Source organism: Dipodomys spectabilis, unplaced genomic scaffold (assembly GCF_019054845.1).
Source record: "Dipodomys spectabilis isolate Male_0828 unplaced genomic scaffold, ASM1905484v1 ptg000039l, whole genome shotgun sequence".
Classification (NCBI taxonomy): Eukaryota; Metazoa; Chordata; class Mammalia; order Rodentia; family Heteromyidae; genus Dipodomys; species Dipodomys spectabilis.
The window spans coordinates 2,370,731-2,387,080 of record NW_024870716.1 but is presented as its reverse complement, the minus strand read 5'-3'; the positions used below and the strand labels follow the sequence as shown (position 1 = coordinate 2,387,080).

The 16,350-nt window shown below is 45.3% G+C and overlaps 1 protein-coding gene across 3 annotated transcripts in view; it reads right to left on the bottom strand.

Moving 5' to 3' along the window:
- Positions 1-16,350, bottom strand: part of Vdr (vitamin D receptor) — a 63,157-nt gene that overhangs the window by 43,790 nt on the left and 3,017 nt on the right. Inside the window, exon 1 of one of the 3 annotated variants that reach the window (XM_042677739.1) lies at positions 9,213-9,234. The exons of the other annotated variants lie outside the window; for them this stretch is intronic. The gene's annotated coding sequence lies outside the window, so the exon portion shown is untranslated. Of the gene's footprint in view, positions 1-9,212; positions 9,235-16,350 lie in introns of those variants that run through there. 3 annotated transcript variants of the gene reach the window in all.

Genomic DNA, 16,350 nt, shown 5'->3' with positions numbered 1-16,350 from the left:
AGGATCATGGCTCAAAACCAGCCCAGGCAGGAAAGTTTATGAGACTCTTCATTCCAATTAACCACTAGAAAAGCTGGAAATGAATCTGTCGCTCAAGTGGTAGAGCACTTGGCTCAAGCAAAAGAGCCCAGGGACAGTACAAAGGTCCTGAGCTCAAGCCCCAGGACTGGCACACACACTCAAAATTATTGACATTCAAAGATCTCACTCCTTCTAGAAATAAATGAAAAAACTAAGTCATTTCTGTGCAGAGAAAAAAATTTTCCCTAAAATTTGCACCTCCAATGTGAGCTATCTATTGGACTCTGGAGTAGATGGGTCCATGTATCCACAGCCTTAACTGCACATGGACTGTGTGCACATGCTCTTTGCTTGCTACTTTTTAAATTTTTTGGTCATTCTTTGCCTTGCACATGGAATGGTGAGCACTTATGGCCCTCCTAACCTTTTATTTGTTCATTTCTTTATGCTAACACATCACTAAGGCATGCCAAATTGACAGCTAAAGTGACATTGAACCCAGAACAACCTCTTTGTTACTTCACAGAAGAAGGAGCAGGAGAAGAGAGGAATAATGAAGGAAGGGCAAGTGTGTTACATAAATAGGCTTTATCCAAGCTACTGTGTATGTGTGTGTGTGTGTGTGTGTGTGTGTGTGTGTGTGTGTGTGTGTGTCCCCGTACTGGGACTTGAACTCAGGACCTTACAGTCTCACCTGGCTTTTTTGCTCAGGGCTTGTTCCCTACCACTTGAGCCACACTTCCGCTTCCTGCTTTTTGTTGATTAATTGGAGATAAGAATTTCAATGATTTGTCTTCCTGAGCTGAATTTGAACTGAGATCCTCAGATCTCAGCCTCCTAAGATTACAGGCATGAGCTACCAGCACCCAGCCCAAGCTACTTCTTTCCCTATAGCCTCTGTATCTTCTCCATACACACATACTTTAAATGTGAACAAGAATGGTTGACATTAGAAAGGTCCAAAGTAAAACCCAGTATAGACCAGTCACCTCAGAAAATTTCAAGACTGGAAGATAAATTGGCATTATTCATCTAATCTGTTTTAAATCCCTTCTAGAATATTCTAGCAAAATAATCTTATTCTTAGCTCATATCAATATTTTTCTTGATAGAGAATTGTCTCCCATGCGATTTGGATTCTTTATGGATGGCTCTATGCTCAGAAAGCTCATCCTTACGCACAGATAAAATAGCCCTTGTAGTTTGTCACTGCTTGTCCTAAACCAGCTCTTTGCAGCTCTAAAAGATGACTCTCTAGAACATTCTCCATAGACCTTATTAAGAGAGGTTTGGAGTGGTCACCACAAAGGGACTTCTTACCCAAGATACTTTACGGTTAGCAGTCATCAATCAAATTGTCATAAAAATCTATGGTGCTTAAGTTGTACATCAGTTAGCTGGGGAGAAGGGAAGGGAAGAAGTCAGCCTGGGTGACATTTGAGATAATTTTAGACCCCATAACTTTCTGAAGTATAGGCCTGATTCTTGTAAAAGCGGGAAGTGAGTCAGAAGTGATTCATGCCTGTAATCCTAGCTACTCAGGAGGCTAAGATCTAAGGGTCGAGGTTCAAAGCCAGCCTTGGCAGAAAAGTCCAAGAGACTCTTATCTCCAATTAATCCTAGAAAAAGCCTGAAGTGAGACTGGCTGTGGCTCAAGTGGTAAAGCACTAGCCTTGAGCAAAATAAAAAGGAGCTCAGGGACAGCATCCAGGTCAAGAGTCTAAGCACCAAAATCAGCAGAAAAAACAAAAAAGGAAAAAAAAAGAGCAGGAAGTGATGAGGTAAGCATAGACCATGTCTGCTTCACTTCCATGACTGAAATTGGATAGGACAATTCCACAAGGGAAGGGCCCTGTGGAAGCCTGGGGGGGAGGGGGGACAACTTGTTCCTCTACAAGGATCCCACTGACTCTGTCAGCAGCCCATTGGTCGGTCTCCTGGGGGGGTCGGGGGAGGGAAGAGCTGGGTCCCAACATCACAAGACTCAGCACATTTATTAGACTTACCACACATTTAACTACTGACTGAACTAGGGGAAATTCAGTGGCTGATGGCCCAGCAATGGCTAGAAGTTTAACCCTGGACATGGCTCTTAATCAACTATTTGGGGAATATCCATCTTTGAGAAGCTGATAAAAGTCATGGACTGGGCTGGGTAGCATGGTCCCTGTCTATAATCCTAACTACTATGGAGGCTGAGATCTGAGGATCACTATTTAAAGCCATTCCTCTGTGTGTGTGTGTGTGTGTGTGTGTGTGTGTGTGTGTGTGTGTGTGTGTGTGTGTGTGTGTGTGTGTGTGTGTGTGTGTAGAGGGGGAGAATATCGTAAGACTCTTATCTCCTATTAACCAGCAAAAAGCTAGAAGTAGAGGTGTGGCTCAAATGATAGAGCAGCAAGCCTTGAGAGAAAAAGCCAAATGAGAGTTTGAGGACTGGAGTTCAAGCTCCAGTGCCACCACCACTACCACCACCCCCCACAAAAAAAAAACAAAACCATGAATTGACATCCATACAGTATTAGGGTATATAGGGTCATCTGATAGATGCTACAAACTCCCATTCACCGAGACTCTCTCGGTGACTGTCTGTCACTCTTAGCAGCATCTTAGGCCGGAGGCCCCAGGTAGTGGAGTGGAGCCACTGCTTACTTTAGATCAATTTCCACTTTTTATCGGCAACAATTATTTCTGCAAGCTGCTTTTTTCCAGTGGAAACTCTGCCCTCAGCTTTGTCAACAAGATTTCTAGGCTGATTACTGCTCGGCAGGTAACAGGCAGGTAGGCTCCATCACTGCTAGTAAGTGTGGGAAGCTACAGTGGCCAGTCAAGCATAGAGTACTGTTCTCATTATAAGTCATAAAACCAAGCTCTCTGGTTTTACAGCTCAGGAAAGTGAGGCCATCTGAGGGAACTTGACTTATCCAAGGCCACATAATGAGGGAGAATGCTTTCCTACTTCCACCCTGGCTAAGTCCTGAGAAATACAATTGTTGACCTGAGCAGCTTTCCAGGGTAGTGTAGTAAGGGGTAGGGGTGTATTTCATTCTTTGGGAAGACACTGTAAGAGTCTCTAATGCAGACTGCCGAGGGACTACTTCACAATGGCAGATTCTTATCAGAAAGGTGGGTGAGAAGCACTCGCTTCTTCCTGCCTGGCCAAATCCAGCTTTTGGCTTCAGCTTTCATGGTTAAAGACACAAGGCAAGAGCCAGGCGCTGGTGGCTCACACTTGTAATCCTGCCTACTCAGGAGTCTGAGGTCTAAGGACAGATCAAAGCCATCTGGGGCAGAAAACTCTAGGAGACTCTTATCTCCAATGAACTACTCAGAAAAAGCCAGAAGAGGCGTTCTACTTCAAGTGGTAGAGTGCTAGCTAGCCTTGAGTACAAAGAGGCTCAGAGCCAGCACCCAGATCCTGAGTTCAAGCCCCAGGACGGGCAAGAAAAAAAAAAAAGATATGAGGCAAAGCCTCAGGATGGTCAGGAAATATTTAGAGGAAAGTGGCCTGCTGGATCTTTCTCTATTCTGTATGTTTTTCCTGGGATACTTGGATGGGGCACTTGGCTAAGATATTTGATCCAGGCAAAAATGGCCAGACAAGGAAGCTATTTGCCTGATGACAGTGGAGACTAAGTGATAGAAACTGAGGCAGTCATAGAGAGTATGCACCAACAATACAGAGAACGTAGGTCCAGACTCCTTTGGGAATCCAAGCACTGCTATTGCCCATGTAGCTCATCGCTAAATGAGATTTTTTTTCCTGATTTCCTTCCTTCTTTCCTTCCTTCCTTCTTTCCTTCCTCCCTTGCTTTCTTTCTTCCTTCCTTCCCTCCCCCATTTTTCTCTCTGTTTCTCTCTCTCTCTTTCTTGCTTGCTTTCTGACTTCAGGACAACTGAACTACTTTTTCTTCTAAGACATCCCCAAGCTGAGCTCTAGGGGTCCTGTGTGCCTCTCTCCAGGATAAGTGTGCCAATGCTGGAACCCTCAACCCGAGTCCTCATAGGCCCAAGTCCATGTTCCCTCAGCCAGACCACTTTGAGGCCCAGCCCTCCTTGTCCCAAGCTACCCATGGCCCGGCTGCATTTCTTTATTTTCCTTCCTGACTGATGTGATCATGGAATCACGGAGTTTCCTTGTAGTTCCAAGATACTGATGGCTCCCAGCATTGGATTCCCAGCTAATATCCAGCCATTTTGAGCATCTGGGCCCTCTTGGCTCCCTAAACAGTGTCCAGCTTCCCCCAGAGTCCGTTCCTGGTTTCTTATCTGTAAAGAGAGCCATGGTGGTACCTTAGTCTCAGAACTATTGTGAGGACTGAATAAGTGGATCTCAGGAGTACTCAGAAGGGGTGCAATGCAAGATCATAAAAGTTAGCTATCAGGGTTGGGGGCATGGCTCACGTGGTAGAGCACCAGCTAATAAGCAAAGGTATCAGATACCAAGTTCCAGTCTCAGTCTCAGACACAAAATAACAATTAGCTACTGTTGTTAGAACAGTCCTTGGAAACTCTAGGAAAATGGGAAGAACTGCAGGATCCCAAGAAGGGTGTGTGTGTGTGTGTGTGTGTGTGTGTGTGTGTGTGTGTGTGTGTGTGCTCAAGTGGGGTTAAGCAGAAACTAGGTCTTAGTCTTTAAAGCCCAAACAAACATTGGCCAGAAAGCTACATTTTTGTACTCCTCCACTCTCTGTGGCTTCCGTAATTCTGGCTACTTGCTATAGGGGGAGATGGATCATTCTATTTATTTATTTATTTATCCATTCATTCATTCAATTAATCAATCATTTATTTATTTGGTTATTTATTTATTTACTTATTTATTGTTGGTTATGGGGCTTGAACTCAGGGCCTGGGCACTGTTGCTGAGCTCTTCAGCTCAAGGTTAGTGTTCTACCACTTTGAGCCACAGTGGAACTTCTAGGGGTTTTTGACTGGTTAATTGGAGATAAGAATCTCACAAGGGTTTTTCTGCCCAGCTGGCTTCAAGCCTACTGAGTAGCTAGGATTATAGGTGTGAGCCACCAGTACCTAGCTGCAGTTTAGTTTTGGATAATGACCTTCTGTCTCATTTTGAGCACTGACTACACAGCAAGACCTATACTGGAAGTTTGGGACATGATAGGGAGAAAACATACCCTACCTTCTTGAAGCTTATACTTTACAGAGCCATTCAATTGAGTATGTTGACCAATACTACTGGACTGGTAAGCACAAGGAAAGACAGGAACATGTAGGAGAGCCCCTAGCCTTGGCGAGAAGAAAGAAAAGTACGTTCTTTGGAGACGGTCTTTTTCCCATTTGCCAACAGAGAAGTAGAAGAGTTCAATATAGTGATGGTAAGAGGGATAGCCAGGCTGTAGGCATGGGATGCTATCCACCCAAAGGCTGGGAGGAACAAGGGAAGAGAATATTTGAGGTGGACATGCCAGTCCAATATGTTTAGAGTGAGTGGGAAGGAACTATGAAGAGATAAGACAACTGATCATATTTATGTTAAAAACCTCCAGGAATTATATCCCATTATTCTCTACTGCGTACTTCCAGTAAACCCATTGAGTGCCAGGTTTTTTCAGTGCGTGTCCCAGTCCTGGGGCTTGAACTCAAGGTCTGGGCTCTTTCTTAAGTTTTTGTGCTCAAGGCTACTGCTTTACCCCCTTGAGCCACAGCTCCACTTTTCTAGACTTTTGGTAAGTAATTGGAGACAAGAATCTCACAGACTTCTTGCCCAGATTGGCTTTCAACTGTGATTCTCAGATCTCAGCCTCCTGAGTAGTTAAGATTACAGGCGTGAGCAATGAGTGCCCAGCTGAATACCAGGCTTTTAAGATTTTGTTGGTTCACTGAGAAAGTTTTCCAAGGATCAGCCAAGTAGAAAGTCTATTCTGCAGCCAGCTGAGGGTCCTGTGTTGTAGACCCAGAGCTGTTGGATGAGTCTTAAACGCTGGGAATCAGACCATTAGTTATTGAGCTGGAAGGGAAAGATAGAAGAAAGACTTCTGGGAAAATCAGCCCCATTTAGTATGCAAAAGATGTTTTCCATGAGAGAAAATCGAAGGAACAAATAGTTTAACAAGGTGAAAAGGAAGCTGAATAACTCACCAGTCAATTATTCCTTCATTCATCAAGCTTTTTTTTGGGGGGGGGGGAATATCAGATATGGTTGCTTAGCACAGTAAGAGCTGATGCTACACGGCTTTTGGATTTCCAAGCCTGCCTTCAGGCTATTCAGCTTTCAGCAGTCCTGGCCAACAAGGTCACTTGATTGTTGCCAGGAATCACTCTACAGAAGGGCATCAGGCACAAATACACACACATGCTTACCACTTGTACCATGGGCCTGGAAGAAAAGTCCCATCTATGTGTAGGCACATGCCAACCCATAATTTGTGACCAGATGTTCAAATTCTTACCTGGATAATAACATGTGCCTCATCTTACCCTCAAAACTATGATGGAAGATAATCTTACTATTTTAATATATGAGTCCAGCCAGATACCAGTGGGTCATATCTGAAAGACTCAGAAGTCAGATCTCAAGATCACAGTTTGAAGCCAGCCCAGTCAAGAAAGTATGTGGGACTCTTATCTCCAATTAACCACTTAAAAGCTGAAAGTGAAGCTGTGGCTCAAGTGGTAGAGCACTAGCCTTCAGCAAAAAGCTCAGGGACAGTATCCAGGTCTTGAGTGCAAGCCCTAGGACCAGCACAAAAAGATAAAATAATGAATAATCTGTCTGGAGGACTCTTTTATGACCACACACTGCTAGGAAAGAGCTGTCCTAATGCATGAACCCTCTCTAACTACAACCTGCCTTTCCTAACCCTGTCCCATAAGCCATCTCCATCTTCCTTGTATTTCTTTGGTACAGGGATGAGGATGAAACAGATTTAATTCCCTTTCAGTGACTGCTCTCTCGGGACAGAGGTTAAGCTAAACCGGGTTCTCCAGGAAAATAACCTTCTTCTTTCCTAGCATTCCTAGGCCTCTCTGCCAGGCAATTGTTCCCCATAGAGCCATCCATTCTGGAGAAGGAATTGGATGGGGTCAGCTCAGAGCTCAGCTCAGGTAAAGGGCTAGCCAGGGAGAAAGCCAATTCCTGCTACTTGGCTAGGCTGTACTGTATCAGCTAGAGTGGCTGCCAGTTGGGCAGCTGATGAACAGAATTTCAGTGGCCATGGCCTTTTCCTGCCCAGACCAGGGGTGAGGGTGGGGAAAGCGAAGAAGCGGCAGCTCCTCCACCTACTGCTTCCCCTTCTTTTCCCAGAACTCCCCCGGACCTGAAAAATAGCTTTGCAGCCAGACTCTTCAGGAGCCTTGGATTGAAGTTTAACAGAGACAAAAATAATTCCCTTGAGTGAGCTATTTTCTGCCCAGCTTTCAGGATGATAGCTCAGGATGATGGATGGTGGGGGTGGGCTTAGGGAAGAAGTTGGCCATGAGCCACCATCCGCTGAGGGCCTTTTCCATGCCCACACCTTACTCCCCTGGCAGCCAGGCTTCTCAGAGAAGGGGGAACCATAACCACAGGGGTTCACGTACTGATGTGAGTATCATCTTCAACTACATGGAGAGCAGGGTGGAAGAGTGAGCTGTGTGGGCTAGGGGCATGCATCCTTCCATGTGTCCTGCCATCTCCAAGAATGGAAGGAAGAGGAAGGAAAACATTGCTACTTTACCAGGCCTTAAAAAAGAGAATACTACACCTGACTTCCAATTGTATGTTTGTTGTATCCATTGAGACAAAGTAGTTATTTATTTATTTATTTTTGTGCCAGTCCTGGGGCTTGAACTTAGGGCCTGGGCACCATCCCTGAGCTTGTTTGGCTCAAGGTTAGCACTCTACCACTTGAGTCACAGTTCTACTTCTGGTTTTTTTGATGCTTACGTGGAGGTGAGTTTCATAGACTTTCCTGCCCAGGCTTCCTTTGAACCATGATCCTTGGATTTTAGCCTCCCAAGTAGCTAGAATTACAGACATGAGCTACTGGTGCCAGGCCTAAGACAAAATATTGTTATAAAAAATGTGTTAAAAAGTTGGGTGCTGGGGGTTCACACTTGTAATCCTAGCTACTCAGGAGGCTGAGATCTGCGGATCATGATTTAAAGCCAGCCCAGGCAGAAAAGTCCCCATGAGATTCTCATCTCCATTTCACATCCAAAAAACTGTAAGTGGAGCTGTGGCTAAAAGCAGTAGAGCGCTAGCCTTAAGCAAAAGAGCTCAGGGATAGTACCCAGGCTCCGAGTTCAAGTCCCACCACCAGTGAAAACTGTTAAAACATCAGCTATTATTCTTCCAACTATTTAAGAGTAAAAGGCAGAATAAATTCAGATGTAAAGGAGAAGCTATGAAGAGACAAATTTATAGAGTGAAGTATCCCTTTGCTAGTCTGGGAGAGCCACAAGTACAGTGGATGTGGGGGACTTCAGAGGAGGGCTCAGTGGTAGAGCACTTGCCTAACAGACATGAGGCCCTGGGTTCCATCCTTCCCACCCGCAGCACCGCTATGAAGTACAGAGGACTCATAAAGTATCCCCATCCAGCCTAAGCTCATCTCTGAACTTTCCAATGGTTATTTTTTTTTTTTGCCTAGAGACTCTTTAACTATAAGTTTAAAATTTTTTTTTTCATATATGACTTTGCTTCTAATATCTACAGGAAAAAAAATCTCTGCTTAGACTGAGTGTGAGAAGGTAAAAGAGAAGAAGGGAGGAATGGAAGGAAGGGGGAATTCATGCAGGGTTATCATTCCTTTTTTTCTTTCTTTCTTTCTTTTTTTGCAGTCCTGGGGCTTGAACTCATGGCCTGGGCTCTATGCCTGAGGTTCTTTTGTTTAAAGCTATCACTTGAGCCACAGCCTTTTCTGTTTAGGTGGTACTAAGGAATGGAACCCAGAGCTTCATGCATGCTAGGCAAGCACTCTACCACTAAGCCACATTCCCAGCCCTCCTTCTTAAAGATTTGTTGTTAACTCACCAAAGAGTGGTCATTGATTCTTTAGTAAGGGCCTTTTTCTAAAATGGTTCCTATTTATACATGTATACTTATTCTCTGTAACTGCCCTCTGTTCAAAGATAGAAACACATAGGAATTGCCGGTGCTGGTAGCCCAGTCCTAGCTTCTTAGGATACCAATATCTGAAAAATCAACGTTTGAAGCCAACCCTGGTCAGATAAATCTGTGAGACTCTTACCTGCAATTAACCAGCAAAAAAACAATCAGAAGTAGAGGTGTGGTTCATGTGGTACAGCACCAACCTTGAAGGAAAAAGCCAAATGAGAGCATGAGGCCTTGAGTTCAAGCCCCAGTGTTGGCACAAATAGGAAGGAAGGAAGGAAGGAAGGAAGGAAGGAAGGAAGGAAGGAAGGAAGGAAGGAAAGGGAAAGAGTGAGGGAGGAAAAAAGAGAGAGAGGAGGGAGAGGAGGGGGTGAAAGAGAGAAGGAAAGAAAGAAAGAGAGAAAAAAAAGAAAGAAAAAAGCCAGGCCAAACCTGGCTGAAATATGATCTGTTGCCCACCCTTCACAATGGTGATGGCAAATTTTAAAACTCCATTTTCAAGGCTTTAAAATGGAGAATTGTACTCTTGGAAAAAAATCTAATTGCCTAGATTCCTCCCTTCCCCAACCCTCTTTTTTTTTTAAACAAATTAGCTCTTGTGCCACATTGTGCTGTACTTCTAGTAGATGTTTTGGTCTAAGGTAAGCTACCAGTCTAGACCCAGCTGGGGCCCTGTGGTCCGCCACATTAAGCTCTATCCACCTCAACCTCCTCACTCTCCCTCTCCCTGTCCCCAGCCCACAGTGAGCCTACAGTGACAGCATCACTCTGATCAGAAGCTGCAGTTCAAAAAACTACCGCTGTGTGGCCAGAACTAATTACTTAGGTTGGGTGCCTGTTTCCTCACCTATGCAATGATAAAAACAATAGTTCATTCCTCCTAGGGTTGAAGGATTCAAGCCATGCATGCTAGAGTACCCAGCACAAAGCATGTGCCAGTAATAGTAGTTCTTGTAACTGTGTATACCTGATACACTGAAGCATACCTGAGCTGAGTGAGCCCAGCTTGGTTTTGTTGGTGTGAGAGAGGGGGTAGTACTGGGGCTTGAACTCAAGGCCTAGGTGCTAGCTAACCCTTAGCTTTGTTGCTCAAGGCTAGTACTCTACCACTTGAGCCACAGCTCCATATCTGGATGTTTGCTGGTTAATTGGAGAGGAGTCTCACAGACTTTCCTGCCTGGGCCGGCTTCGAATTGCTATGCCTCCTGAATAAGTAGGATTATAGGCATGAGCCACAGGTGCTCAGCTTTGAGTCCAGTTTGTTAAGGTGATTTAACCATATCACACAACTGCCCTTTCCAGCTCAGGGAAAACATCTCAACATGTTTCCATCCAATGAAGAACTTCTGAGTGAATCTGTGATACATTAAGTACTGGATTGAGCTGAGACACTTCAGTGCTGAGACTCCACCTGTCTGTTCTTGGGGCTCAAGTACTGTGCGCATAGAGGACAATTGAACGGACAATCACACACTGTCAGTGAAGTTATGCACAAAACTCTCCCCACCCAGCCCTGCCCAGAACAGCTCAGGCACTTGAAGGAGGACTCAGGGTGAATCTCTTTCTTTTTTTCTCCTTCTAGACTTCTAAACTTTGAAGACCTTACTAAGAGACACCCAAATTCAAACTGGCTCCTCTTTACTTCCAGTTTCTCAGGCTGTACACAGAATTTCAACAAAACCAATCAGATCTCAAATGGAGTTCATTCTAATGGAATTTTACCCGAGGCACCCCATCCTCCACTTCTGAACATCATGGCACCCAAGATATGAGTGTGCTTGCCAAATAGGCTGGGCAGAGGTAAATTCCCACCCCTGGCAGAAATCCGGAAATTCAGAGCCGTGTGGAACAAAGAACTCTGCCCTGAAGGTGTTTTCCAGAACCTTCCTGGCCAGCTTGGAACTGCCCCATTCACTTGGGCATGTACCACCTGCCAGCCTCTTTTCTAGCCTTCTATGGACAGGAAGGGGAGGGAGAGACTTAGTTGGGCAACCAGGACACTGCAGGAAAAAAAAAAAAAAAGGCAGGAGCAAGTGACAAAGGGGACATGCCTGTTTCACTTAGAATGACCTAAATTCAAATTCTGGCTCTTTGGGCAAAATATTTAGCCTCTGAATCTCTTAGAACCTCAGTTACCTCTTCCTATCGTAGGGACACTGTTACCCATTTCTTAGGATTCTTGAAAGGCATAGGTGAGAAAGTGCATGGAAAGAAAAAAATAAACATTTAACATAATGCCTGGAATGTAGCAAGTCATACGAATCCCAGATTAAAATGATTTTCAGCTATTAGATAATATGGTAACCTCTTAAGGGTCAAAGGTTGGGGTAGAGAGAGAAGCACTGGGTGGAGTTGGGAGGTGTCAGGGTGGGGGTTGGGGAGAGAAAGAAACAGAGAGCCCTGCTGTGGAGCATAGCTTAGGTCTGGCAGGCAAAGTAAAGCCCAGGGCAGAAGCACTTGCCTGCCCCTGGAACTGACAGGCATAGACTGGCTGAGTAATTACAGAGTTGAGGGCTGGGGTGGCCCAGGCTAGTGCCCAGCCAGCCACATTCTTTAGTTGTGTGGGTGGCTGGGTGGGTGGGCAGCTGGCTGTTTATATGGCTACCAGGATGCTGGGGGCATCTAACAGCTCAGCTCCTCAGCACTGCCAGGCAGGCTGTTAAGCTTTGGCCGGGAAAAGGATTCTTGGCAAGTATTCTGTTCCTTTTCCCCTGATAACCTTCTGTCCCCTTCCTTCAACCCTCATACCACTCCTTGCTTCTCCAATGGGACAAGCCCAAAAGCCCCAGCCCAAGTTCAGACTCCAAACAACTGGCCAATTAGAGGCTATTAAACACCAGTCCATCTTAACCTGAAGTTCTTAAATAATCATGAAGCCCTGAACATATGTGTGTCCCAGCCCTACGTACCGATTAGCTAGTTCACACATGGTTCTGATACTTTATATCCTTTCCTCAAAATGAATGCCAAAGAAACACACACACACACACACACACACACACACACACACACACACACACACACACACACACTTCCCAATCCACATAACCAATATGCAGCTTGGTGGGTGGGTAGGTACTCGGGGCTGACCTCAGGCTCTTGACTGATCTAAAGAAGCTACCAAGTTTTGAGCAGAATGTAGAGCCACAGGACCCTCTTGTCCAGTACTGGTGGAAGGGCTTTAACTGCACTTAGAGGCCCAGCTCCTGGAGTCAGGCTCTAACCTCTATGGGATCAGCTATGTACAATGAAGCAGACAAATACACACATCGGCCAGAAACCAGATCCTTTGGTCATGAGCAATACCATCTTAACTTAAAAGGGCCTGTAGAAATGCATTTAATATGCCTTTTTTTCAATTTAAAAATAAAGTCTATATCAGGTGTTGAAAAGAATGGAGACCAGGCATGGTGGTGCACAGCTGTAACCCCGGTTATATAGGAGGTATGAAGAAGAAGGATGACAATCCCAGGCCAGTCTGAGCAAAACATTAGGAAGATCCTATCTCAACCAACAAGTTGGACAGTGCTGGTCTACATCTGTCATTCCAGCTGCATAGGAGGTGTAGGTAAGAGGCTGAGATCAGAAGGATTAAGGCCAGTCTGCTCAAAGGGTTCATGAGATCCTAGCTCGACCAATAAAAACTGGATGTGATAGTGTATACCTGCCATCAGCTCAGCTACATAGCATGCATAAATGTCTAGGTTAGCCCAGGCAAAAAGTGAAACCCTGTTGAAAAAGTAGTGAAAAGCAAAAGGGCTGGAGATATGGTTCAAGTGGTAGAGCACTTGCCTAGCAAGGGTCAAGGCCTTGAGTTTAAAACTCCAGTACTATCTAAGGGGAAAAAAGTGATATTGAAAGAAACACACCAATAGAGGATGCATAGATGTAAACTTCAAGGCCAGGTGAAACAAAACAATATATTGTTTTCTAAAACACGTATGGATGATCACTTATAAAGCAAAGCAAAGAAATAATTAACCAAAATCCACCTTAGAGTGAGTGTGTGTATGTGTGTGTGCATGTGTTCTAGGGCTTGAACTTGGGGCCTGAACTTTTTTGCTCAAGGTTGGCACTCTACCACTTGAGCCACAGCTCCATTTTTGATGGTTTTTGGTAATTAATTGGAGATAACAATCTTATGGATTTTCTTGCCTGGGCTGACTTTGAACCTCAATCCTCAGATCTCAGCCTCCTGAGTAGCTAGGATACATATGTGAGTCACTGGTACCCAGTGCAAAAGGACTTTTATTTTTTTGCCATGGGGCTTGAACTCAGGGCCTGAGAACTGTAAATCCCAAGCTTACAGATAAGGACACTGAAATTTGGGAAGATTAGGAAATTTGTCCAAGGCTGCTAGCCAGAAAGTCGTGAAGGCAGGATTTGAACCCATGTATAACTCAGACTCTTCTGTTCTGTCCAGCAGTTTTGAACTAAATCATCTAAATAATCAGAAGACTGAGATCTGAGGATTGTGATTTGAAGCCAGCCCAGGCAGAAAGATCCAAGAAAGTCTTGAGCAAAAAAGCTGAGTGAGAGTGCAAAGCCATGGGTTCAAGCCCCAATACAGGCACAAAACAACAACAGAAACCCTTCCAAACTTACAACATTCCTTCCATCAGCAGTCTAGAATCATAGTACTTATTCCAAAGCTAGGCTGTTGATATTAAGGAGCTAATGGGTTCAGAGGCCCTTAAGGGACAGCTAGGGGCTGGAGGGGAGGGGGAGAGCTGGTAGGCAGGGTATGACTAGTTTCCCATTTGCCAACAGGACATGTTTTTTTTTTTAATCTTGTACTTAGCATAGAGCAGATTATGGATAAAATGGAGAGTATTTTTTATTTGCCTTCCAGGTCATTCAAGTCTTGCTGATTTCATGCTAGCTATTTGTACAATGCTTCCAGATTCTTTTAAGCTGCTTTTAACAGGTACCGATGACTGCCAGAGGCTCCTCAGTCTAAAGGTGTTGGCAGAAGTGCCACCGTCCCGAGAGTAACCTTTGGGCCTGCTCTCAGGTCAACTTGTTCAAACTAGTTAGTAATTCTAACCCTAATACTCACATGCATTTATCCCAGGCCTCCAAAAGTGCTAGGCATGACACAGAGTGCTGTAGATGTCCCGTGAAAGTAAAGGTGGCAGAGTTTCTGAAGGCTACAAGCTTTGGCATCCTGCAGATCTGAACGTGAGTGAGTCTTGAACTGCCCGTCACAAACTGGCTTATCTCAGCACATGGCTTCATTTCACCAAACCTCAGTTTCTTCATTTGTCAGGTAATTGGAGCAGTGGTTCATGAGTCACAAGGTAAAGTGCTAAGACTGGGAGGTGGTACTTGTCATATAAGTAGCTCAGTGCCAGGTACTAAGGGAGTAAGCTACTGTTCCTGGAGCTCTAACTCCAGTGCCAGCAGATGTCTCTCTAGCAAAGCCCCAAACCTCCTGGGTCTCTAATAGAGCCTGTGTCTCACCTGACTACACACCTAATGCTTCAACTTGTCATCAGAAGGCCAGCGAGAGGCAGCAGCTTCCCAGGAACAAGGCTCCTGGGTCCTGCCCAAACTCTACTTTCCTGCTGGCAGAACTGCCCACACCCCGGGCAGGGACCAGGACTCTCCTCTACGCAGAATGAGGACTTTGTGTGGCATCTGGTTCTGGGAACACTGCTTAGTCTATTCCTTTGGCACGGGACCTGCAGGGCAGGTTTGCAAACGCATGACACACACTGAGACTCACAGAGCTGCCTACTGCTTCTACCATGTATCCACCAGTCACCGCTGCCCTGCCTGCCTTAACGAACCAATGGGTCTCATCACCTCCTTCTTCACCCCTACCCGAGTTGTTTCAAAGGTGGAATTTCCTAAGAACCTTTCACTTTTGTCCTTTCATGGATTGTGATGAGAACAAATTTCTTTCTACCATTCAATCATGAAGAAGGCCCCACTTCCCCCTGTCCCCCATGCCTTAATCACTCAAATGCCATTGAATCACTGGAGACACTCCCCAGGGATCTTTCTCTGAGCATCTGGATCCTGAGACCCAAGAACTCATAAGGAAGGGCACATGTCACCACCACAGGATGTTGATGCTGCCACCAACGCCTATAGCTTGGGTTGAGCAAGAACTGTCTGTCCCCACCCTGGACCATTTCCCCAACAGTCAGACCAGATGGAAGAGGCAAATTCTAGAAGTTGGAGGGAATGGACTTCCATCTCCTGCTGAGCATCTGCTCTCTTCTCTCGTCTTTACCTTGGGTGCCATTTCCTGGGATCATGATTGCAAGTGACCTGTGTCGTCTATCTACCTGGACAAGGATTAGCCACCCTTCCCTTCCTGGTGGTTGATTCGCTTTCTGAACTGGATTTTGCTATGCAATGGAATGGTTGGTTTCCCCAGAAGTTTAGCAAGCTGTAAGGACAAAACGAATGGGCTGGAGATGAAGCGAAGAGGGAAGAGGAAGCATGGGACTTGGCTCTATTATAAATCCCAGTTCCCCCTGGGGAGCCAAAGAGGTGTTGGCAGGCCTTTCTGTTCCTGTCTAAGGTAGGGGTGGGGCAGAAAAAAACCAAAGGTGAGGCCAGTCACAAGTCAAGGGTGAAAGGAAGTCACACTAGTGGTGGGCTGGGTCCTACCACAGGGTGGCAGGGAGCAATGCTACCCTCAGGGAAGAGACTAGAATTAACTGATAATCCCAGGGAGCAGGTTGGGTGTTGGGGCTGCTTCCAGAATTAAGCGATCCTTTCCTTTCCTCTCCTCTCCCGTCCTTCTTGATTCCTTTCCTCCCTTCCTTTCTCTCTCTCTCTCTCTCTCTTCCTTTTTCTTTCTCTCTCTTCCTTTTTTTCTCTCTCCCTTCCTTCCTTCCTTCCTTCCTTCCTTCCTTCCTTCCTTCCTTTCTTCCTTCCTTCCTTTCTTCTTTCCTTCTTTTCTTTCTTTCTTTCTCTCTTCCTTCCTCCCTCTCCCTTTCTTTTTTCTTCCTTCTTTTGTTCTTTCCTTCCTTTCATATGTGTGTGTGTGTGTGTGTGTGTGTGTGTGTGTGTGTGTGTGTGTGTCCTAGGGTTGGATGTTTTGATGCTGTCCCTGAGCTTTTGTGTTCAAGATTAGTGCTCTCCATTTGAGCCACAGCTCCACTTCCAGCATTTTGTTGTTTTGTTTTGTAGTTAAAGTAGATAAGGATCTCATAGTTCCCTGACTGGATTGGCTTTAAACTGTGATTTTCAGATCTCAGCCTCCTGAGTAGCTGGGATTATAGGTGTGGGCCACACATGCCAGCTACCTATCCTTA